Genomic DNA, 26,833 nt, shown 5'->3' with positions numbered 1-26,833 from the left:
CACTTCTTGCACCCTCCTGGTGGTAGGGGGGATTCTTAAAATTGTATGCCTTCTCTCAATCCTGCAAAGCCAGGCCACCACTGACAGATTCCCATGTGCTTACCCTAAGGCAGTGCTTAATCTCAACTTTCTCCCAATCCTGCAGAGTTGGGCTGGCTTTCTCTGCATGCTCACTAGCTGTCTACAAAGGCTTGCCTTTGCTTCCTTCATAGGAAGCCAGCCATTGGGTGGGGGTATGTGTAGGTGGGGTGCGTAGAACATTGGGGGCGCCTCTGGGACAGTTGGGGGAATATGCAGATGAGACAGTCCCAGCAGCTTGTTGTTAGGCTTCTTGATGGAGTCTACAAGATGGTTAGTAGAATCCACATTCAGGAGACCTCCTGAAGTTTGAACTACAGCTCTGCCTTTACTGCCTGTGCCACCTTGGAGAAGGGACTTAGATTCACTGGGCCTCCTTTTCATCTTCAGTTGTAATGGGAAAGATTTGCATTAAATCATTGATGCTACATTTTAAAAATGAACTCATGGCTGTGTGGCAATTCTTTCTACCACATTTTTTCCTCCAAACTTCTGAGGTTTCAGAGAATCTGCCATCTCTCAGCTTTGAGTCTTTGGAGTGCTCTACATCATCTTTGTTGCTATGCTATCTATTTTCAAAGGCTTCCAAACTTTTTAAAGCAACATAGATCCAGAGTTCAGTGAAGGAAATAGCCACCACTCCGTGTATTTCAAGAAGAAAGGAATTCAGTCCAGGGAATTACAAGCTTATAGAACTGTTGTAAGAGCTGGAGAAGTGGAAATCTAGAGAGTTCCACTGGGGAGCACTATTTCAAAGTGATCCCATTGTAGTTGTGATCCAGAGATTAGGAAACTGCTGCCCTGGCTGCTTTCACCACAAGTGCCTCTGGCACCCATGAAGCTCGTGACTAAACTCTGGAATGAGGAGTCCAGTGGCCGAAATGGCTCTAAGCATTCATGTTTCTACTATAATGCTGTTTCACACAAGGGCATTATTTGGGGAAACGAATTTATTTCTAGAACCATACCTTCAAAGTGTCTGGGAAATGTTGATTTTTCCTTTCTAGCTCTCGAGTTACAGGGAATGGGAAATTAATGCCAACAGTCCTATTCAGCATGAACACTTGTTCAGATTTCATCTTACATGATGTATTAGTCAGGATAGGCTCTGTTATGCTGCCGTAATAAACAACGCTAAAACAATAAACATGGATTTCTTACTCACCAAATATCTGTTGCAGGCTGGTTGACCTTCCTCAAAGGTGCACCGTCTAGAACAAATGACTTTCAAGACATTAAGGCAGGGGAAGGGAAAGGTAGAGGGGGCACATCAGCTATTAGCTGCTTCAGCTCAGGAGTGGCACATGTCACTTATGCCCACAGTCTATGGCCAGAGCTAACCCCATTGCTGCAAACTAAGCTGGGAGGCAGGCTAGAAAATTAGGAGAGCACATAAAATACTTGGTGAATACTTATTTTCAGTCACGGAAAAAAGGGAGCACTTGGGTTCTAAGTGGGTTGATCCTGCTGTCAGTCTCCCTTTCTCTCTGTGAAAGCCTCTGAAGACAAAGATTCCAGGGCTCCTCAAATACAGATGTGCCTGCCTTACATATTAAAGGAGCTATAATCTAGATATCTGTATGGCATCCTTGAGGAATCAGCAAAAAGATTTCCTTCTCCATAAATATCTCTCTCACTGGCCTTAACTGGCACTTAAAACTTCCACCATTGACATTACTTTTTGTGTACTCCCTTAAAGATATGCATATTTAAATAAGTTAAGGCAATTTGTCATCTTGGATTGCACTGGAACACTCTCAGTGAGCAGGGAGCAGGGTGTGGGAAATGGGCAGGAGGCATGCACTGAGGCATGAGAAAAGTAGACTGATGTCAGTGGATTCCATAGATCAGCAAGAGGGGCTTGAGGATGGAGAGCAGGGGGCTGGAAGGGAGTAAGCAAGGGACCCCAAGGACGAGGAGAAGGGGGCTTTAGGCAGAGTCTCCACATTACATCTTTGCCAAGGGCCTGACTTATTTTGGCCTCTGGGGCAGCCTTCCCCAACTGCATCCAGTAAGGTCATAAATGTCTCTTTGAACTGAACCTGCTTTTAGAAGATAAATTCAGAAATATCTATCCAACTAGACTGTGGTGAGCAGAATGAGGCTGAAATGGAATACTTGACTCCCAAGTCCAGAGCTTCTGGACAGAGTCTGAGTGTTGACTTTATTTTTTTTATTTTTTTAAAATATTTGTTTGTTTATTTATTTTAGAGATATAGTACAAGCAGGGGAGAGGTAGAGAGAGAGAGAGAGAAAGAGAGAGAATACCAAGCAGGCTCTGCACTGTTAGCAAGAGCCCCATATGGGGCTCAAACTCACGAACTGTAAGATCATGACCTGGGCCGAAATCAAGATTTGGTTGCTTAGCCTATGAGCCACCTCAGAACCCCCCAAAATTGACTTTAAATAATACTTACTGGCACTCCTGGGCACGTTTCAAATACAACTGTGTGATCTTGAGCAAGTTACATGACATTTCTACATCTCTGGTGTGAGGATTAAATGAGAAAATGCATTTTACGCACGTAGCAGAGAATCAGAAGATCCTCAGCAAGGATTGGTGATAAAACCAAATGTAGAATCCCATTTGGTCTGTTCAACAAACCTGGTGGATAGGAAGCAAAGGGGTGATGGTCAGTAAGAGATGGCAGTGTCCCCAGGGACCAGCAAGAGTGAGAAGTCCTTCCTAGCCCTCGGCAGATGAACCCAGTGAACGCTGGAGCCATGGGAGATGAGCTGTCTCGTGCGATCCATGATCATGGCTCAGGGGACACAGCTACCGAGACAGTCCTGGCCCAGTAGTAAGGGAGTGAGGGCAATTAATTGCTCATCCCTCTCTTCTCTTGCCTCCCAATCTCCTCCTGACATCTCCCACCAGCTGAGCATCACTAGAATGCAGAGGGTAAAGGAGGCTGGGAATGGAGTCCATAGAGGTCAACTTCTTGAGGCCCATAGTAGAGCCTGGTCCACAGAAGAGAATTTGCAGAGCTGGGGAGCAGAGCAGAATCAACCCCAAGCAAGAGGCTCCTCAAACTCTCGCAGCCAAGAAACCAGGACACCCCTCCCCCCAGCAGTTGCTCAAACATGGGCTGACCCTCTCTTTCTTTCTCTCCCACAGCAGTGGTAAAGAAACCATGGACCAAGTGGGCTGTTGGGCAGAGGAGTCCCCATGCTATAACAGGGAGTAGAGGAGATACTTGATTTCTTTGGCTTGTCTTTCCCAGAAGATGAGGAGCAGGTATGAACCAGCACTCTCCCCCAAGATAAATGTCTCTCTATTCATGGGAGGAGTAGAGCAGACTCACATTTGTCATTGATGTCACATGGCATATGGAGTTGGCCCTTTATGTATATTGCCTCTTTGAATCCTTAGGTGATTAACTCGTGGAAATCAACAGCTCCAGGGCCAGCTGCCATTGGAGGGGACAGTCAGGCCTAGCTCTTAGAAACCTGGTGACACTTAGGAAGTTTGTGAAGTCTCCACTGCTCTCTGGCTCTCTGAGACCCACCTCAGCCCTGTGGGCCAAGCACCCATGTATCTCTCCTATCAGGAGAAAATAAAATGTCTGGTGAAGTTATTCACTCCAGGTGTTAGGAACTTAATGCATAATACCTCCCAGGAGAATGTGTATTTCTCAGGACAGCCAGAGAGTGGGTGGTACTGAACCAAAAGAGTGAATCACTAATAGTGGAATCCCAGGAATTTGGGGAGGTCATACTTCTTGGGTGGGTTCCTTCCTGACATTGTTTATATTACATAAAGTTGACAGCCACCTATTGTCCCCCTAAAGGAGATTGTCCCTATGGGTGCGGTGATGATGAGGAAAGAGAAGAACATTCAGGCTAGAGCCAGGGTGGTCTGATTTTCAAAAACAAATCTGTCCCTTAGAATGAGAGGTGGCTTAAACACTCACACAGCCTCCCCAAGTGTGGTGAAGAGATCCTGTCTCCCCTCTGCAACCAGGTTCTCTTCACCTGGAACGTGGTGCTGTCATTATGCAATGTCCCTGTTGGCAGAGGTGTTTGGGCCCCTTGTTTTCAAGTCTGTGCCATTTCCAAGAAGGAGCTGTGGCCTTTGAGTAGGACTGAGCTACTGAATAGCAGCCCCAGTGCCAAGTGAAGGAGCCAAGAAGAGGCAGAGAAGAGAAAGTCACGACTGTCACACAAAGATGAGACAGCCGCCCCCCGTGGTAGCTGGATGGCAGTCCTGTTGTCCTGCAGCGACCTTGGGGGCAGACTGGGGTCAAAGTTGGGCTGCGGGCAGAAAGAAGCCAGGCCAGGCCAAGCAAGAGAGAAGGGCAAAGCCCCTGGGTGGTAGGATGTGAGAAAAGTTACTTTTGTCAGGAGGGTATCACTCGACATTCAAATCCAGTGCCCCATGAATTTATAAAAGCCAGGCTCAAGGAAAAGTTTTTCCTATTAGACTTAGCCACATCATCAATAACAATAATCACTGTTACTACTTCTTAAGTGTTTAATCCAAAGCCAGTATGGAAGTTATCGACTGAAGTCCTGACGAAGGTCTAATTCACCCACCCAGCATGTATTTATTGAGTTTCTACGTAAGTCAGGCACTACCCTAGGCACTTAGGGCAGACCAAAGGCTAGGACAGACAAAACCCTGGTCCCAGCAGCAGGGCCACCACATGCAATTAACAACACATCACTCTAGGGGGCACCGTATGATGCCTGGGCTACTTTGTGTATTGAGCAGCCTGGCGGCCCCTGTCTGCGGTGCTCTCATTCTAGCAGATGTAATCGAATACCAATAAGGTGGGCGAAATTCTCCTATTACAGTTTGAGACACAGAGGGCTCAGTAACTTGCTGAGTTTTTCAGCCCCCAAGGACTGAGCCACAATTTATACCTAAAGACCTTGCAATTCACCTGTGCCACGTATGTGCCATTCTCTCCCTGGTGGGTGTAGAGATGAAGGTGTAGACAGGCTCATAGAGGCAGAGCTGGGTTGGTTGGCCCAGTAGCAGTACTGTATCCTGACTGGATAGACTGGAACCAGCTCAGTGGTAACAGAGAATCTCTTGGGGAAGGCTGACTTAGCTATAGGAAGGTTTGATAACATCAGCTGCCTTCATAGTAAGGGTGGGGGGACTGGCCTTTTTTTTTTTTTTATCAGCTGGGGACTTATGTAGAAAGGTCCATCCCTGGGTAGACCTTGCTGTCGTGCAAGGCCAGAGGCAGCTATTGATTCTTGCATGTATTTATCGTTTATGAAATCTCCTAGTTATATCGGCAGAGAAGTAGGTCCAGGTTTGTAAGGGTAGGCTCCAAACTCCTCTGGTTGAGAATGGAGTAGGACAGGTGCCCTTGGACAGGTTTCCTGAATAAAGTGAGCATGTGCAGCGAGAACGGAGAAGGTGCTCTCCTCTGATGAGCTCATTCTGCTAGGGTTGGATCTAGTTTTCAGCGAACAGCATGAGTCTTGCCTTTGGACCAGACTCTGTGCTACCCCAGTCATGAAAGGAGGACAGCCACGTCTACGTTCTTCTGCCTTTTGTCCAAGCTTCTGTCTTGAAGGAAGAAAGATGGCCTCTGGTTGTCGTTCCCTCCTCTTCTGCTGGGTGTCCCTTCTCCCACCTGCAGGTGTATCAGTGTGTGCCTTCTGAGCCAACCTTCTGAGACCTGAACTGGGCCTCCAGAGATCTAATGGCTGCTGCTTTGGCACGGCAACCCTTGAGACTTGACAGTTTTTCATTAGCCCCCTGGAGAAATGGAGAGGCTATAAGTAATAGAGGACAGAAGGTTATTTGGTGCCGGAGACTGGGAAAAGGGGAAAGGTAGAGGGAAGCTGGGTGTCCTAAAAATAAATTTCACCTCCCTCTCCGTTTTACCTAAGACGGGTGTTGCCTAGACAGCGTAAGTTCTGCAAAAGTGATTTTCGTGATGGTTTGGGCCAGGGGTGACAAACGTCTGGCACATTTGCTGTCATCTCTCTTCTCCCCACACCTTCTCCTGGCCACTGGGATGTTAGCTTCAGACCCTTCTCATTTTTTTTTTTTTTTAATATATGAAATGTATTGTCTTCAGACCCTTCTCAAATCAGCATTCCATGCAGGCTCCATCCATCATAGTTGGCCTTTGAGATGAAGTCCCTTCCCTGTGCCTGTTTAGAGACCTTTTGCTGTGAGTTCTTTATGGTAGCTTTTTCCTGAGGTATCTCATCTTATTGTTGTGTCTTTTGCAGAACCTGGAAAGTCCGAACACAATTTGGTGTTGACTCACAGAATGTCCTCTGAATCGATGACCTTCGGTGTATGCCAAAGCTGACTGACTCACTGGTCCCTTCCTCCAAACAAGCTGGTTCTCTGGGCTCGGCAGGAGTCCTGACTGAGACCTCTCCTTACTCCATATTCTCTTTATTACTAATGAGGCGTTGTTCCTTAATTACTGGGTGCTGGATACGAGAATTGATTTCCTTTGTTTCAGTGAATTTAGGAAAAGGCTTATGAATATTTCTTGAGCTTGACATGAACTGCTTGATTTTTTTTTTTTTTATTATTTCCGGCCTGCAAAGGTCACTGAAGGGAGACAAGGCAAAGTGATGCCTAGAGCATCAGCAAGTATGAAATTCACCTTTATCATTGAAGCATTCAGATCCTTTGAACACGTTCCCTGGACACTCTGCTGCCTTATTTCAAGTGAAAAACAACCAGAATGTGGGAGGTGCCCCAGGTAGCTCAATATTCTATGAGCTAAATGAGTGATATCAGTATATTAAATCACTAATAACCCTCGTTGTAAAAAACTGTTCCAACATAGATGAGGCTAAATTTCCTACCTTAGGGTGTCCCACCTCTTGAACATAACTGACTCCTTAATGATTCAGAGTTTCAAAGCCTCAGGGTCCTAATCCTGAGAAGCAGAGAGTGGGGAAATTTTGCTGAAGTTTGTTGGCTGGCTACGGGATCTATTAAGAGCTTGTCTTTGTTGGTATTAAATCCAAGACTTTTTTTTTAAGCCATTTTTTTTTTCTCATGAAAACCGTAAAGTTAATGAAGGTAGAGGCTGGTTAGAATTTCATTTAATGGATGAGCTCTTTCTCGAAGTCTTGGAGCACTTATGTCTGGGGGCAAAATGTGTAGTTGTGATGATCTGTGTTGGCCATTCCAGCACAAATAGCCTGAGGTTGCAATGGTTAGAATCATCCACACTGTCCCTGCCAAAACACGGATCCTGGCAGGTCACCTAGCCTCTGTTGGCCTCGGTTTCCTCCTCTGTAAAATGGGCGGAATAATCAGGCAAGGTGCAGTATTTAACCTAAGTGAGGAAAGTGGATTATTATTGCCCTAAAAAACCTGTAGAAAGACATTAAAAATATTTTTATTCAATTGCATGTTGAAATTTATTTTTAAAATAGGGTTTGTTGAGGCATCTGGGTGGCTCAGTCAGTTAAGCGTCTGACTCTTGATTTCGGCTCAGGTCATGATCTCATGGCTCACGAGTTTGAGCCCCGTGTAGGGCTGTGCTCTGACAGTGTTGAGCATGCTTGGGATTCTGTCTTTGTCCCTCTCTCCCTCTCTCTCTGCCACTCCCCCACACGTGCACACTCCACCCCCCCGCCCCCGACCAAATAAATAAATAAACTTAAAAAAAAGATAGAATAGGATTTGTTGAATGGGTGATGGATATTAACAAGGGCACTTGTGAAAAGCACTGGGTGTTACATGTAGGTGATGAAATCACTAAATTCTACACCTTGCCAAAATGAAGCTCTCTACCCATTAACTAATAACTCCCTATTTTCCTCTTCCCCAGTCCCTGATAAACACCATTCTATTTTCTGTCTTTAGGAACCTGACTATTCTAGATGCCTCATATAAATGGGACCGTTTCTAGTCATTTTTATAAATGGGTCTTCTTAAAAAATGTGAACTTAGTCTAATGAATATGCAATTCAGCATCCTGATTTCTTAACATTTTAAACATCTTACAAGATATTATAAACATCTTTTTGTATTGCTACATCCTCTATATGAACATACCCGCAAAGGCTGGGCATTATCACATTGAGTGGATATATCATTCATTATTATTCCTCCATAGTTTCAACTGCTTGCTATTTTAAAGAATGTGTTGAAAACAGTTTTGTGTAGAGCTTTTGTCATATTGAGGCTCACGGTCTTTAGGGCAGATTCAAGAACTTAATGACTGGCTTGAAGGGAATGAGAACATTTTCAGGCTCGTGATCTACATTACCGAATGGCTAGGAAAAATTTTCAGATGATGTCATTGACAGCTGGGTGGGCTTCCTCTGGGGCTGTGAGGTCCTAGTCTCTTAGGACGGTGACCGCTTGTAGGGTTGATTCAAGCATTGACTGTGGTGGTGGGAGGGGCAAGGACAGTTCCAAAATTCCTCTGTGGGAGAGGGCTAGACATGCTGATATCTTCATTAGGGGGGAAGCAGAACATGTGAAACAAGCCCTGTTTTCCCTTTCAACGTGTGCTTTTTCGGGGGCAGCCTGGAGGCGTGCTGATGGAGGTTATGGAGAGTCTAGAGCCTTCTCCCACCCTAGACCACCTTTGGCTCCTCCAGCTGGTGGGATGGGCACTAGTGACCTTTTAAATCTTTCCCATCTCTGTGTTTTTGTGATTCCAGGGCTCTGCCACTGTGCAGGTCCACTGGCTGGACTCATCCACTTTAGTTTTCTCACGTCAGCGTGGGTCATCCAAACCTCTCTTTGGTTCTGTCCCAAGTGTCACAGAGAGGTGGACCCACCCTCTCCCTTCCCAGGAAAGCCCGTGTTGCAATGAGCACTCCTGTGCTTCTCCCCAGTGCTTTCTCGGTAGCACAATCGGATGACACTGCTCTCGCTGCCCTCAGCTGCCCTCTGAGAAGACGTCACAACCGCGAAAGATCCCAATCAGTCTGCTTTCTCCCTGTGGCACTGTGTGCTTTGGCTGCCTGGCCAGAAAGCTGGGCCTATTTTTACCTATCATTCTGATACTATCTCGGGTATAATTGGAATTGAGCTCTCAGTGTGGAAATTCTTACTCAGAACACAAAGGATTGAAGAGAACTCGGAGGCTGAACTCTGGAAGGACTCTTGCCCGACTCCTCTTGGCAGAGATGGCTCTGGTTTCTCGGAGCGGTGGTATGGCCAACAGGTGGGTGTTGCCCAGGAAATTATTTTTTCTGCTTTCTCAGTAGCTATGGGCCATGGGGAACACTGCCATTTCTGGCCTTCTCTGCATTATTTGATGAAAATGCAGGTGAACTGCCCTGTGGTTTAATTCCAATGGCAGACCAGTTAGCATTTGCTGGTTTTTCTTGTCCCAGTGGGAACGCTGTTTTGCATCTCACTGTGCTTCCCTTGAGATGTTGTGCGGGGTCCTTTAACCTGCAACGTGCCCCTCTGAGTGACGCCCACCCAGATTCCAATCAGATCTAAATCAATGGTCTCAGCCTTGAGAGCTACCTGTGTGTGTGAAAGCCTACAACTGCTGCCCACGCCAGCAACATCAGCCGAAGAGTGTTTTCAAGGGACATCACTGCAATGATCTGTGACATCTGTTTCTTTTCTGAGTTTTTCCCTGCACAGCTAATGCAATGATTGTTTTTAAATTAGATTCTCTTTTTTTCTGTCATTCCTGTTATTTCTTGTGTGAGGCTGATTCGAACATAATAGCAAACAATGGACGCACATTTCCTAGACAAAGTCATGATTTTATGAAGACAGGAAAGGGCTTGTGATAATTTCTGTGAAATCCATATTTGATCGTTCTTCTCCTTTCTCAGCTGAGACTTGAGTTCTGACAGTGCTCAGTACAAAAAATATAAGGTTGTGATTTTCTTTTTTACATTTTAACTATTTTTAAATCTTTATTATGGAACCAAAGCATGCGGAAGTGGAATAACTCAACATACCCTAGATAGCTACCTCCAAGGCTCCATGTTGATCAGCCTTTGGCCAATTCTGCCTCTTCTGATCTCCATCCACTCGCTGACTCCAGATTCCTTTGGAGCATATCTTAGACATCCTGTCATTTCACACCTAAGTTTTGTACTATGCAGCTCTAGAAGAGAAATATTCCCTTGAAAAGTCTATCTCTCCTTTTTAAATGGAGAAACATGTGGAACATTTTCAGAGAGGATTTAGAAAAGGATGATACTCTCTCTCTTTAATTAAAAATTGATTAAACTCATCCACATTAATTGTTACTAGGACAGACGTATTAGGAATAGGAATGGGAATAGATACAATTAAAGAGAAGTCATTCGGAAGGGTATGTTGTAATTTTTTAGTCACTTGTTGAAATCAAGGCTTTATTCTGCAGAACACAATTATTCACATGGTTCAGAATTAAGTATGTTGAATGTATCTCGCCAGAGGTAAGCTCAGGTCCAACTGATTTACTTTTCCATTTACGTGACTGTGGGTTAGTCATGTTAGCTTTGTCTAGATGTCTCCAAGCATTTTTGACTGCATACTTCTATCAGTAAAGAATTAAGCGTGTATCCATAGTATGAATTATTTATTTAGAAATGGTCTGTATACTCTATTATGGTGGTAAGTGAAGTATATTGTAAACCGCATATAAAATAGAAACTAAAGAATTAACTGATAAATAGGTTATCAGCAGGTCTAATAGGTACAGCAGTTCTCATATTTTCTTCCTGCCCTCAGTGGATATTCTTGTGCGTGCCCCAATTCGAAGACAACTGGAGAAGGCAGTGCGAGGCAATATACATCATTGCGAGGTATCAGTTGTCAAGCAGGACTGCCTGGGTTTGAATCCTGGTGCCGCTGCTCCTTAGCTGTGTGATTTTGTACACATAACTTAGCTCCTCTAAATCTGTCCTCTCATTTCTATTACGAAGGCATTCATGCCTTATAGGGTATCGTAAGGTTTAATCCTTGCCCAGTGCCCAGTGTGTGGTAAGCATTCAATACATTTTAGCTAATAATGACGACGATGATAATGCAGTCCTAGAGGGCTGGACCAAGGTTTGGCTTCCTCTTTTTACAGAGTGCCTGGCACACACTTACTGGCACTTATTTCAGTGTTCGGTGTGCTGATGGTGGTGTGGGTGATGACACTTACGGGGATGGTCATACTGATGATCAAAAACACAGTGTACGTATCGTCACTCACTCGGTTTTATTTGCATTGATGATCATGGTGACAGTATGAGGACGGTTACAGGGACGGTCACATTGAGAGTGGTGAATATGACCAGCAGCAGAAGCCCTTTTGCATTCCCTACTGGAACTACATCATCAGTGTTTGCATTTGTCTTTCCTAAGAATTTACCCATCTGACAAATATGTTGACTAACTTGTTTTGCTGTCTCCCTTCCTGGCCTCTCTGCCCTGTTGATCTGTTGTGCTGCTCTGCCCTCCTCTTGTGCTCTCGTGTCTCCATCTCTCTGTAGAGCCTGCTGCTTCGCTTGCCCACACACAGGTCCAGGAGACGAACCAGCCCCTGTTCAGTGCAGGGCCATTTCTTTGCCAGTGGCTATTTGGTTCTCATGTCAAAGAACCTGCCTATCAGCCCCTGAGGACTATGGGTAGTGCTAGAACCTATGAAGTGTGGCCCTTTATGGCCTTATGCAAGACCATATGGCCTTTATGGTCTGTGTCTTTTCAGGTGTGAAAAAGGGCAGATGTGGTAAGAAGTAAACTCATCTACTTATGTAAATCTGGGGCAAATGGCCAAACCTGATCAGGCAGGGGTTCCTGGAATGCTCTTCTTCAGGAAGTCTGGCATCCAGCTCTGTACCTCTGCTTCCCAAGGGAGGGAAGAGGGCTCCTGAGAAGGGCCGGATCCCCCCTGGCATGAGATCTCAAGAAAGCTCTTGAGGAAGGGCTTTCTCCTTTCCAAAATCAGGACAAAGGAAGGCTAGGGTTGTGCCCAGTGGTGCCAAAAGTAAGGGTAATTACAATAAAAATTTGCCTTAGGCTCTTTTTCTGGGGGCTTGTGTTTTTCCCATGAACCTCGTTGGCTAGGCTTTTGGGAAATATGCCCCATCCCCTCCAGGAGTGGTTCAGATTTTAAATGTTTAAGAAATTCAAAGGTCTGAGGTTGACATTTCATTGGAAGCACCCTGAGCTCTTTCATTCTAGATATTGACTTGGGAATTAATCTCTTTAAGGAATTCCAAATAGAGTGGCACCTCATACCCTTCCATTTTTAATCTTTGTCTATAGACCATGTGGTATCTACCTCTAATATTCTGAAAATGAGTACTGACACCTAAGAATATATGTTTATTTCTTCATACTAATTCTTCAACTGGGATGTTGCTCGTGTCTCAAAATAACTACAGTATGGAGTATGTGATTCTGTAGAATGACATTATGTGCTCCTAAAACACTAGCTAGGGGGAATTGCTCTTTAATACAAATATTCTAATGACTTCAAATACTTTATCAGTTCTATACTTAATTCTAAATATTCTTGGGGTTAAAATACACTTATCTAATAACCAAATAGTCATGCTATTCCAAACAGTTTGGGATTGCCTTCCCATCCACGGTTTTGGAAGTTTCCTTGGCTGGGAGACTCTAGGCCAGGGAAGAGAGATATATTTCTATTTGTGACTCTGATGAAGTGGACTGCATCCTTTGGATAGTCACTCGAACAAGCACTGGTCACGGGACTGATTTCTCAAGCAGAGGTGAAAATGAAAGCCAGGCTGCTGTGTGGTTGGAGAGATGGAGCTTGTGTCCATACTTAGGAGCATTGTTTGGGCTAAACATGGCGGACTTGCCAGTCACATGTATCATCTCCCTTTTCCAAATCCAACCCTTGATGATAGGAAAGGAATAAAAGAGAAGAAATATGTCCATCCACTGATGAACAGATACACAAAATATGGTACATCCACACAATGGAATATTATCCAGCCATAAAAAGACATGAAGTCTACGTCTACAAAATGGATGAATCCTGAAAATGTAACACGAAGTGAAAGAGACCAGTCACAAAAGGTCACATATTGTATGATTCTGTTTATTTGAAAAGCCCAAAATAGGCAAATCCATAGGAATAGAAAGCAGATTGGTGGTTTCCAGGGGATGGGACCGAGGAGAAGCAGGGAGTGACTGCTTAATAGGTATGGGGTTTCCTTTTGGGGTGATGAAAATGTTTGGAACTAGATAGAGGTGATGGTTGCACAACATTGTGAATACACTAATTGCCACTGAATTGTATAATTTAAAATGGTTAAAATGAATTTTATGTTGTGTAAATTTTACCTTGATAAAAACAGGTAAAGGGCAAGAGGAGACATCACTGGAGACGTTTCCCAAATTTTGGAATATGAAAAACATTTGAAGAGATGGCAATTGACTTAACAGAGTGGAGGAAGCAATAACCTAAGTGACTAAGGGAGGAGGATAGGGGGTTGGTACCAATGAGAAATGAGCCACATTACTGGTCAGAACCATAGAAAGGCTGAGGCTTGGAGATACCAGGTGCTACAGTAGGTAGCAATAAACAGGGAGATTTCTTGAAATTCAAGATATAGAGAATTTGGATGCTAAGGTCTTTTTTTCCCCTATGCCAAGCAGCCAGGAGACCCTTTCCTGCCCCTTTCTCTGAGTTGGAAAGACCTAGAGACAGTCAAGTGCAGGGTGGGATCCCATCTTAAAAACAAGGGAGAAGTTCAAGTTGACAGGTGAGACATCAGCTGTCTTTAGAATGCCCACAGCCAGGATTGAACCAGCCCCTTAGATTATCCTGCCCCAAGAAGAAGACTGGAATATTCCTTTCCAAAGAAACTGACTAGTCCAAAAGAAAACACCCATTTTCTTAATAAGACCCTTATTTTGGGGGCTTCCTCAGTATAAAGGCAGCTCACTACATCAGCTCCTGGGGATGCTCCTGGTCAGGGTCCACCATGAACCCAGACCTAATTGGTTGTATGATACTTTAGTTTTAATTATGGAAAGACAGGCTCACTTTTGATGAAGCTTCTAATATGAAAGAGAGAATAAAATAAAGAGGAAAAAAAACCTTGGTAGTATAAAGAGAAAAGAAACTTGGCAGGAAAAGAAAATAAGTTAAAAAACAGAAACTTTTATATAATTAATACCTTTTGGAGACATAAAGAGAATATTGCATCCCTGAAAGAAGTAAAAGTTGCTATGGAAACAGATAAATTAGAGGAGAGAAAAGAGCTCCTGGAAATTTAAAGAGTGAACAACAAAATAAAAGCGAAAAATTACACAGAAGATTGGAAGATAATGTTGAAAGAATAAAACTTCAGATTTCAAAAACAATGCAGAATCAACTTGGGAGGTGGTGTGCAACCAGAAGAAATTTCTGGAGACTAGAGGAAAGGGAGGGATCTATCTATGTGTCTATGTGTCTACGTATCTATGTGTCTGTCTGTCTATCTATCTATCTATCTATCTGTTTTTAAAGTAGGCTTCATACTCAACCCAACATGGGGCTTGAACTCACAACCGTGAGACTAAGACCTGAGCTGAGGTCAAGAGTTGGATGTTTAACTGACTAAGAAAAGTTTCTGGAACAAAAGGCCATGAGGTTTCCAGATCGAAAAGATTCACCTTGTATTCAGAAAAAAACGGAGTAAAAAAACTTCATTGAAACCCATTCCTGTGAAAGTTTAGGACAAGAAGACCCAAAATTTTTCAGAAGGTAAAGTGGGTCATATACAAAGGACATGGACTCAGAATGGCATCAGACTTCTCTTGGACAATACTGAATGCTAAAAGAAAAGAAGCAATGCCTTAAAATTTCCAAGAAAAAAAAAAAAGATTTTTAACTGGAATTCTATATCCAGTTCAACCAAAATCCTGATGTAAGGGAGGAATTAAAATATTATCAGACATAGAAGGACTCTAAAATTTTACCCCCTATGCACCTGATCTCAGAAGGTATTGGAAAATCTACTTCACCAAAACAAGGACGTATATTAAGAAAGTAGAAGTGGGATCTGGGAAACAGGGATGCCACACAATACAGGGCACAGCCAGGGTGTGGGGGTGGGTTCCCAAGAACATGGCAAGGATGAACAGTTCTTGAATGGACAGCACCAGAGGAAGAAACAAAAGGGATATTTGACCACCTTAAGCATTTGGAAATAATATTCAAAATGTGTATAACAGATATGTCACAACATTTGTATAAAAACAGAAGACACAAAGAAAGTCAGACAAATGAAGAGTAAACAAGGCAATGCTTAACTCCTGGAAAAACAAAAATAAAAAAAGCTTTCAAGAAAGGAAATGCAGGCTTCTTGGTTGGCTCAATCAGTTAAGCGTCTGACTCTTGATTTCTGCTCAGGTCATGATCCTGGGGTCACAGGATTGAGCTCCATGTTGGGCTCTGTGTGGCGTGTGGAACCTGCTTGGGATTGTCTCTCTCTCCCTCTCTCTGCCCCTCCCCTGCTAATGCTCTCTCTCTCTTTCTCTCTCTCTCTCTCTCTCTCTCTTTCTCAAAATAAGTAAATAAACATTAAAAAAAAAAGAAAGGAAATGCAGTCATGGTATACCACCTGACTAATTGGTGGATAATAATGTGCATAGTCACTGAGTTTGGTTTGACCCCAAGTTGTGACATTTTGGAGGAAGGGGCAGGGACAGTGGGATATAAAAGAGCTAAATCTAAACCTTCATTGGTGATAATGTCTAAAATTGACGTCGAATAGTGGCAGCACAGGGACATTATTTCGAGATGGGGTTGCAAATACCAGAAGAAAAGCCAAGAGAGGCAAAAGTGCTTGCCTCTGCAAACAGAACTTAGCAGGTGATGGCGGGGGGAACAGGAACTTGCTGTTTCCTTGTTGTTATTGTGACCCTTTTGGTGCCATCAACCAGGTTTTCAATAATGTTGAAAAATTTAAAAACATGTATTTGTCGAAAATAAAAACTAGTTTAAAATATTTGCCATGGTGAAGGGTGTCAATGGATGAATGCCAAGTCTAGACAGTTTTGGTGACTTCCCTGTATTCGCACCCCGAATGAGCCCAGATAAAAACGAGTGGCATTTACTGGACATTTATAATATACCAGCCTCTCCACACTGTCTCCATGAATGTTTACCACAACCCTGTGAAGGAGGCTCTTTTCCTCTCTTCTTTCCCAGATGAGTAAACCCAGGGAGGGAAGTGACTTGCCCAGGGCCCTGCAGCCAGCAGCCTGGAGGTGTGGAACTAGGATTCAAACCAGGTCTAGGAGACCCCTCGGCCTGTGTGCTCGCCATTGCAGTTTTGCCACCTGGCCTTGTCCTCTGAATCTTCGTGAAGTGCTCTTAGGGCCTAAGAGCTCTCTGTGCCCTGTGCTGAATGCTGTAAAGGTGAATCACGGTGGGCACAGTGCACCATGACTCCTGTTGAGTGTAACAGGTCAGAAATCATGGAAACGCACACCCATTGCCCATTGACTCGGTGCTGGAACACAGTGAGGGGGTGGTGCAGAGAGCGCCGGGGGGCCTGTAATTTGGGGGACCGGAATGCGATTCAGGGGTGGGGTACTGGTGGGCAGGGACGTGAGAGAAAGCAAGCTGCTCTTCTGGGCCAAACCTATCCCTCATCACTTAATCCATCACCATGGAACTCCCCTTTCCCCTTCTACAAGTTCCCTCCAAGACCCACTTTCCAGTTTCTCTTTGTGTTCAAATCTGATGTTCTTTTTTGAGGAGTTGATTTCATTTTCCTCCTGTATAAAATATAAAGGTGGACTTACTTTTAATTGAGAAATACAGAAAAGCAAAAATAAATCATTCAAACACTTGGCCACATTTCCCCTTTGTTTCTTTAAAATTCATTTTTATTTGTTTTTTAATCAAACAAATACACATTTATAGCTTAAACATTCAAATAGTGCCCCAGGGTTATAACGGCCAACCATAGTCCTTCCTAGCTCAGCACTCCAGTTTTTTCGGGTGCTGCTTCTGGTCCTTATCTCCATTGTTCCCAACATGTTTAAATGACTTTTCTTATTGATTGATTGATTGAGTTTATTGCCATTCAAAATGAGGACTTGGATCAATCACTTACGGCGCCTTCCTCTCGCTGTGCCCACTTTCCCCATCTGTATTCACAGTCCTGCCCATCTGCCAGGGAGTAATATCACCATGTTGAGTAGTCAAGAGTCACTATTTATGCGATAACTACACAGAATGTTCACAGCTGAGCCACTTAATGTACTAGGAGGAGATATTATTTCTTTCACCAGTCCTCATCCTCTACCCCCGCCCTCCACCTCCCCCAGCATTCACAATTATATTTTTCCTTTGCTTGATCTTCCAAGTACCTGTCACTAATTTTTCTCTCAACTCCTTTCTCCAAATCTCAGTAAGACTTTTTTTTCCCCTCTCAATAAGATTATCTCATTGGGTAGCCTACCAGTTCCACCTTTTTCCCTGTAGACGTCTCTCCCAGAACCCTCCACTTGGTGGTCATTCCTACCGGCTGCTCCACTGTCTTCCTGGGATTTCTGACCTTGCCTCCATCATCCCAGGAATTCTGGTCTCACTGTTCCTGTGTTCGATCAGTTGTGTCCTGGATCCCATGTTTTTCTGTCTCTTGAGTTTATTCCCTTCGTTGGATCTAATTCACCACCTACGAACTTCCTAAGAAAGAGTGAAAGATAAGTTTTTTGAATTCTGGACTGAATTTTGAAGTCACCAGCCCAGAAGCCTTTATTGTTACACCACGATTCCCCTTGCACTGTAGATAGTCCCCCTTCTATGTCCCCAGCTCGCCGTGCACCCATCCCCCAGGACAACAGTGTTGAGTGTCCTCGTTTGGCACAAGGCCACTGCCCATGCCCAGTAAGTGCCAATCAACAGCACCTGTCTTAATAATACCTTAGCCTCAACACCCAAGGTTTCAGTTGTATTAATCACCTAATAAAGAAACCTTCACAAGTGCTAATTACTAGTCTAGTCTTCATATGAGGCCCATTTAAAGAGGTGCCATTTTAGAAGCTGTCGTGCTGACAGTCACTTAACAAACGTTTATTAAATGTCTACCATATACAGGACACCATGATAGAGCTTTAACATTTAGTCTTCATGGCAATCCTGCGAAGTGGGCATTATTGCCAATTCTAAGTGAGGGAACAGTTTCAGAGAATAAAGCTTCTCCAGCTAGTCATTCACCACATTTACTGAGAACCTACTATGTGCTGGGTGAGGAGGATACTGTGAGGGGCAGGCCCACACGTCTCTGGCCTCTCGGAGAGTCTAGGTGAGCCAAAGGAGACAGACATCAAGCAAATAATTTTACAAATAGTTTATTAAATACATTCGAGACAAGTGCCATGAGACAGAAGTATGAAGTGCCATGTCCCCTAATCTGGGGAATTGGAGGCTGTTTTCTGGAGGCAGCATAGTAGGTCTGTAAGATTAGTGACAGTTGGCCAAATGAAATGAGATGTCAGGAAGGGAGAGAGGGAGGGAAGAGCAGGAGCTAAGCCTCAGGGGTGGGAAGGGGTTTGCAGAAGTGAGGAACTAATAGGCCAGTGTGACCAGAACTGAGCGGAATGATGTGGCATAAAGCTCAGTGGGGACACGTCAAAGAGCAGATGGTGAAGGGTTTGTGTGCTGGGACCTGAACACTCTCTCTGAGGGACCTGAACACTCTCTCTGAGGACAAAGGGAGGCAATGAAGAGTTTTGATCAACGGGCATGAAATGATGAGATTTATTCTATAAAAACTCCTTGTGGTTGTTATGGGGACACTACATTGGAGGAGACAAGAGTGGACATGGGGAGAGCCAAGGAAAGGCTGCTCCGGATGTCACAACCGTGCTGACAGCTGCTTGCATTAAAGGGGGTGCCGGTGGAGATGAGGACAAGGGAGGGACCCAGGACGTCTGTGGCAAGAGGCTTGTTCAAGGTCACATGAAGCAGAGTCGGGAGCTAAACCCGGCCCTTGTGGTGGAAAGGCCAGCACTCTTTCTGATACATGAGAACCGCTTCTTATTCTGTGCAAGGGTGAGAGGGTACACACGCAGTTTCTCTCCCCAGGCACTGGTTGGGGATGCCAAGTTATAACCGAATAGTTGTGAAGAATCTCTTCCTTGTGCAATGATAGAGCTCCTAAATTAGGCTGTGTAATATGTCCGTCATCTGGGATAGAAGAAGAAAACAGTCACTGCTTTTAAGGGCGTGCACATCCTAATAAAGGCTATAGGAATGTAAACAGGGTCCTCAAACAATACTAAACATGAGGGGGTTGTAGAAACTCTAGAATCTCACACAGCTCTTAGGATCACAATCCCAGCACTACACTTTTTGATTCTTTGACTACACTACACCCAGCAATATCTTTGTGGTCCTGGAACCATACATCCTCCTAAACAGACTTAAAATAACATTACTCTTGGCCTTACCCTGATTCTCAATCCTGGCCAGAAATTGTGTTTCTCAGAAACAATGGTGACATATTTTGAAATTATTTTATTATGTTTTAAGTCTCACTATCCTCCTAAATAATTGATCTTCATGGATTTATTGATCAATGCTTAAAAACCTCATTAATGAACTTCTTGGTCACAGGACCAGTAGGTGTGAAGTTTGAGAATTTAACCAACCATATGACCTAAATTCCCTGCAACATTCTTAGTTTCCATACATAAAAACCATCTTTAGAACACATACCTAATTTAAGCTTGAAAATAGAATTCACCTCCCAGGCAAAGTGTGTAGGAACTTAAGAATACAGCTAACCTTTGAAAAATAGGAGTTTGAACTGCATGGGTCCGCTTATATGTGGATTTTTTTCCCGATAAATACAGTAAAGCACTGTGAATGTATTTCTCTTCTTAATAATCTTAATATTTTCTTGTCTCTAGCTTGATTTATTATAAGAATAAAGTATATAAAGGATGCCTGGGTGACTCAGTCGGTTAAATGCCCAGCTCTTGATTTCAGCTCAGGTCATGATCGTGGGATTGAGACCCACATAGGGCTCCATGCTGACAGTGCAGAGCCTGCTTGGGATTGTCTCCCTCCTTCTCTCTCTGTCCCTCCCACTCTCTCTCTCTCTCCCTCTCCAAATAAATAAATAAACTAAAAAAAAAAAATACAGTATGTAATGCATATAAACTAGAAAATCTGTGTTCATCAGCTGTTTATGTTATTATGGCTTCTGGTCAATAGTAGGCTTTTAGTAATGTTTTGGGGGGAGTCAAAGTTATATGTGAATTTTTGACTGTGCAGGAGGTCAGCGCCCCTAACCCCCATTGTTGTTCATGGGTCAACAGTGTGTGTTTCCAATGGAAACTCTGGAGTTCAGTTTTAAAAGGGAGGCAGAAACCCATGGATCTAAGCTCCTAGACTAGGAAGTCTCTAGCAGATGCCTTGAGAATTCAGATTGTGCCCTTTGGGGACCCTCTCCTAGCTGCCATATGGATGGGGCAGGGCTGAGTGAAAAAAAAAAAAAAGTATTGTTTATGGAACATGATTTATTTTCAAAGGTTGTAAAACTCCGTGTTACCTGGCCCAGGCCTTAATGAAATAGTTTGAAGAACACGAAGAAAGTACACATGAAGTTCAGTGGCAAGCTGGTAAATATTTATTGACCTAAAGAATGTGCAAATGTAATTTATAGATCACAAATGATACAATAATCTTTATTGTAAATTCCTTATAGCTAGTGGATTCCCACAGAATGCTTCTGATTTTTGCTCTGGGCTCCTATATCCAGAGTGTAGCCAATCTATTATTTCACTTGATGAACAAACTCAGTTCATCTGAGAATGAACTCTGGAATGATGGCATTAACAAACAAACCAGATGGAGGAAAAAGGCATTTGTGTGTCAACACATATTTATTGAGTATCTTCCATGTTTCAGGGCTTGTCTAGGCCCCGGACTACAGCCAGGGAATAAAACGAAGCCCCTGTTCTAGGTCGCTGACATTTCTAGTGGGGTGGGACAGAAACATGGCAGAAGGTAGCAGCAAAAGAACAGGATGAGAGGTCAGGTGAGGAGCGAGATTGTGGAGCGACCATGGGGGCGAGATAAGAATCTCTTGGAAGGTTTTGAGCAGGGGGTGCTACATTCTGACTTGTATGTCAACATGGCAACTCTGAGTTGATTGCTTTTCAGAAAGCCCAGGTAAGAGGCTGCTGCAAAGTCCAGGTACAGGTGGTTGGGTCACAAGGAGGTGGTGCGAATCCACAATTCTGGACATGCGGTGAGGACAGATGGGTCATGGGCTGTGAGAGAAGCAGAAGAATCCTGGAAAGACTCCAAAGGTTTTGGCCTGAGGAAGTGGATGCATAGGACTTCCATTTACTGAGGTGCAAGGCATAGGGAGGGCGCGGTGGGGGTTAGGGAGAACCAGGAGTTTGGGGGTGGGCATGATAGTTTTGATGGCTTAGTGGATGAGGTGTAGATGTTGAGTCGATGGCTGCATGTATGAATCTGGAATGCAGAGGGAGAGGACGGTGCTGTTGGTATAAGTCAAGGAATCATTTAAAGGCACGAGGCTAGGTTAACTAACCCAAGTGTCGAGGGAGATTCGATACAGAAGAGAACGGGTCTGAGGATGGGGCTTTGGGTCTTGATGTTCAGAGGTGAGCACCCAGCAAAGGAGAGCCTGTATTTCTAAAATGAGAAGGCACGAAGAATCCTCTTTGTCAGGGCATTTACCCAAGGGTTACCTGGAAATGGCCTAGGGGGTGGGGAGATAAAAAGTCCTTCTGACAGTCCCCTGGACCCAGGCTGGTGGCCTGAGCTATAGCGAGGAGCTCTGCTTCACCCCACTTTCTCGGAGATGGTGACACCTGGCAAAATTTCTCTAAGTCAATTTTATTGATTTATTTTTCTCTTGAAGTCAATTTTAAATTAAAAGGCACGTCATATGGCTTTCCAGTGTGTTCTACAGTGGAGCAAATAACAATAGGATGTGGTAGCCACGAAAAGACTGGGTGCTTCTGAAGTTGTCAGGCTGGAAGAACAAGGAGTGGGTGAATGCCGTCTTGCTACTTCCTAAGTAGAGAAGCCACGGAGAGCTGTGTTGGGAGCACTTTGTACCTTGCCTAGCCCACACTGGGTTAAATACCGTTTTCTCCTTCCAAGTCTCTGCTGACTGGTAGCTGTGTGACCTCAGGAAAATTGCTTAACTTCTCAGAGCCTCTGTTTCCTCATTGGTAACGACTATTCCCCCAAAAGGTGTTTGTAAAGATTGAATAATTTTATTTTATTGTTTTAAAATATTTATTTATTTTTGAGAGAAAGAGAGAGAGAGAGAGAGAGCACAGCAGGGGAGAGGCAGAGAGAGAGAGAGAGAGAGAGAGAGACAGAATCTGAAGCAGGCTCCAGGCTCTGAGCTGTCAGTACAGAGCCTGATGTGGAGGTGGAACCCACGAACTGCTAGATTATGACCTGAGCCGAAGTTGGACGCTCAACTGCCTGAGCCACCCAGGTGCCCCAAGATTAAGTAATTTTAAATAGATTGAAGCCTGTAGTGAACGGCAAAGTTATATACAAATACGAGGCAGAAGCGGCTGTGCCTATAAGAAAATAGCTCAAATTACACAATAATAGATTCTCACCCTTTGCATAAATACAGGATTTCCATACTCAGGTCACCGGAGCTGGCCTTCTTCAGCACGCAAGTTTTCCAATTAGACATGGAAGCACTCTCCACTATTATGTCATATATTTCTTGTGGGCTCAGAGAGAGAAGATGGGCTTACTAGTCATGCCCTGTTGCCATCACCGACTCCTGAGTTGGAAATAGAAAGAATTCTCAGCTCCCTCATCTATCTGTCCATGCTCTTACCTCTGGTGTCCAATCTGCCACCTTTCTATGCCAATTGCCGGTTGAAAGTGCCTCTGGTCTTCCTCTTCTGAAATCTGTGAAATCAATAAAAAGCAAGAGGCAGCATGCAGGGTGAAGGTGATCCTGTCTGTGCTGGCCTCAATTATGGAGTCAGTTTAAGCTAAAGTGTGGGGTGAGCCTAAGCCTGGTGGAGGGGGTGTAGGGAGGGTGAGGGCTGAATCACATAAAGGGTCAGGAGATCTGGGTTCTAGCCGTAACATTCACAAACCGTCTCTCTACAACATTTCCATTAGTCGAAGGAAAGGAATTGGATCCCTTCTAGCTCTTTTCTCTTTGGGACTCTGACTTTACTTTTTTGGAGACTCAGTCTACTTATTTCAGCATCATTCCACTAGGTGGCGATGCTTCCTTAACCCCCAAGCAAGTTTTCATTCTGGGAAAAAAGCCGAGTTTCGTAGCCAGTTTTTTTTCTCCCGTGAAAGTGCGAAAGAATGATTTTCTCTCTCTCTCTCTCTTTTAAATATAAGAATGATTCTCCAAAGCTGGGGAGGAAAGAAGGAACTTTCCTTCTGAACACCTCAGGCAGTTTATGCTGGAAACAGACAGGGCCTCTGTTTAGTGATTCCTCCTCTCTGCTGGGAGTGGGAACTCAGGCTAGAGTTTTGCATTCTGTGATTGCACAAGGGGTGGGGGCGGCGGGGGGAGGGGAAGAGGCGGGGGCTGGGGGACGTTGGAACCGCTGGGTCCTAGGGAGGTTAGGGGGCGGTGGACGGTAGGCATGAGTTCTGGGCCCGCGTGAGCCCTGCAAAACTCTGCCCGGAGAAGCGCACTGGACGCCAACTTTTCCGGGCTCCGCAGGAGTAGGCATTGCCAGATGCTCCCACCAGGGGCTAGGACGGTCCTCCCAGAATCAGACTACTTTGCTCATGAAGGTCGGAGATGCACGAGGGCAGCATGAAGCCCAGCCTCCTTCTCATGCAGAGGGGGAAGCTGAGGCCCAGAGCGGGTCAGGTCTCCTAATGCTACCTCCCAGCCAAATTACTTTGTCCTTACACATTTCAAATAGACTTGCCAACTGTCTCATCTTGAGTGTGCAGCTAGCGCATCTAGTAGTTAATTAAGCCTGCGAGCCTCCCGCCCGCCGAGCCCTTGCACCGTGCACATCAGGACATACTGCACCGGAAGAGTTGGGGTGATTTACTCAAAGACCTCAAACGGCACACCAATCCAGTGGGGGAGACAACTCATTTAAAGCAACTGCTTATTAACCCGTAGAACAGATCTCATAGTAGGGTCCATTTGTTTATTTGCGTTTAATAATAACGTAATAATAGCGAACTTTTATTCAGCGGTTCCTATGGACTGGGCTCTGTGCTAAGCACTTAGCATCATTGCATCTATCCTATAGTAATGTCAGCAAATCTGTGAGGCAGCTATCGCTATTTTTTTTTTTTAATGTTTATGTACTTTTGAGAGAAGGCGAGAGTGGGGGAGGGGCAGAGAGAGGGAGACACAGAATGGGAAGCAGGCTCCAGGCTCTGAGCGGTCAGCACACAGCCCGACGCGGGGCTCGAACTCACAGACCGCGAGATCGTGACCTGAGCTGAAGTCAGACGCTTAACCGACTGAGCCACCCAGGCAGGCACCCCTGCTATCTATTTATTAGAGAGGTTCAGAAAGGTTGAGTAACTAGCTTAAAGTCACACAGCCCGAAGGAGCAGAGCCAATAGTCACACCCTAATTTCCCTAAGTCAAGCTTTGGTCTTTTAGCTTCCACATTGTGCTTCAGGACACTGTCCCCCATTTTTAGGATCTGATACAGAAACTTACCGGAGTTTCTGGAGTACCAGTCACTATCTCATCATGTTCCTGTTGTGACATGAAGGCTCAGTGGTAGCAAGCCAGCTTAGGGCCTAGAGACTTGGTGACATCAGTGTCACATCTGCAGGACACTCAGAACGTGAACGCACGACATGAGGAGAGATGCTCCCAAAGGAGGCTGTTGGCACCAGAATCCAAGAAACAGCGAGAATCTGTGTTTGTTTGGAGGTGTTCCCACTACCTGTGAAGGCAGGGATAGTCGGCAGTGTGGTGCCTGAGGAACAGCCACATGATACCGGAGGCTGCTCTAGTGACCGTCCTCCTCCGTGCTAGGCTCAGAGTGTGGCATTTAGTATGCATCACCTCACCTGGGACTCCTGGCGGCGTGTTGCCCCAAGGACCACTTTGTCCCCACCTTACCAGGGACAATATCTCGAATACAGGAAGTTCTCCTCAACAGACTGATGCCAGATACAGACAGCCTTCAGAAATCCAGGTTTGCGTGTTCTCTCAAAAGGGCACGAAATTGAAATGCTTTATTAAGTTGTGGGATAACAACCAGTTATCCCGGAGCTGCAGTTACTGTTATAGAAAAAGGGACGAGGATTTCCAGCCTGACAGATTTAGATTCCCCGGCTCAATAACCACAGGACCTTGGACAAATTACCTAACCTCTTTGAGTCTCAGTTTCCTCATTTTTTAAAAAAAATTTTTTAATGTTTATTTATTTTTGAGACAGAGAGAGACAGAGCATGAATGGGAGAGGGTCAGAGAGAGGGAGACACAGAATCTGAAGCAGACTCCAGGCTCTGAGCTGTCAGCACAGAGCCCAACTCGGGGCTCGAACTCACAGACCGTGAGATCATGACCTGAGCCGAAGTCGGACGCTTAACCGACTGAGCCACCCAGGCGCCCCTGGTTTCCTCATTTTCTAAATGGGGGCAATATTGCATACGTCCCAGGGTTACAGTGATAGTCAATGAGATGATGTATGTGAACTGCCTGGTGTATTTTGTGCAACATCGTAAGTGTTCAGTAAATACTAATGATGATGATGAAGGTGGTTACTGTTAATGCCCTTCCAGCGAGCTGCCCACCCTCATTCCAGATCCTTTGTGACCACTGCTGGGGACTTTAGAATCTCTGAACCCACCGAAACCCCGTTTATCCAGAGGGCCTCTCCATTTCTGCCTGCTGATGGCTCATTTGTCTTGGGGATGACCCTCATCCTCCACATTCCCATTCCGTGGTTTGCCAGAATCCAGCATTTCGGTAGTGAATTCTCAGGGCTGTAGGAGCTATGGTCTATGAGGAGTTTACAACCTGTGCCCAATAAATGTTCAATGAATAAATAAGAGCCAATAAAACTGTAAAAGCAAGAATAAAAATGAGTACCCTTATAAGCACTTTAGATCTTAAAAGGTCTTTATATTCAGGCTGCTCGGAGTCAAACTTGTATCCAATAAAGATTTTACAAAGGATCTGGAGTTGCACCACCAAAGGAAGGGGGAGGCTCCAATATCCATCACTGGCCAGATGAACAGCCACCCAGGGCGGGACCAGTGGCCTTGCGTCTCCAGGTCTGATAAACTCCAGGAAATACATTCAGGCCAAAGTATATTTCCTATCCGTGGAAGAAGACCAGAAATGGAAGAGGGAGCCAGGGAGGAGACCTCCCAAGGGCACCTCACTCCAACACTAGGGACTATGAATCTACAACAGGAAGGCTTTAAAAAAGTCGTGTCAGTCTGTCTTGATGATGTTCTAGTAGCTAAATAGAAAGGAGCCATGAGGACGGCCGCAAAGACCATCATATCTCACCTCCATCCACCCACCACATTGCCTGAAATGTTACCATTAGGATTCTTTTCCTTTGGGTTTCCTTTGAGTTTTGAGTTAACAAACAAGTGAGAGAAATGTCTGGAAAATTCTTATTTTACATCCTCAACTTTTGGATTTTCTCTTCTAGATCATAAAGACAAACGATAGTGAGAACTTCTTATTGTTTTTTCCTTCTTATTACAAAAGAGATCCACATTCATCATAAAATATTTGCAAAAAGAGATAAGCAAAATTAAGGAAATAAATTCAGCCTATAATGTAATTACCCAGGGATAGTTATTATTAAAATTTAGGTATTCCCTTCTGCCATTTTCTTTCTTAATGAAACTTTTTTTCCTATGAAATTTAATAGAATACAAAGTAC

This window comes from Panthera uncia, chromosome D1 (assembly GCF_023721935.1).
Source record: "Panthera uncia isolate 11264 chromosome D1, Puncia_PCG_1.0, whole genome shotgun sequence".
Classification (NCBI taxonomy): Eukaryota; Metazoa; Chordata; class Mammalia; order Carnivora; family Felidae; genus Panthera; species Panthera uncia.
The sequence above is the reverse complement of the archived record's forward strand: the minus strand, read 5'-3'. Positions refer to the sequence as shown.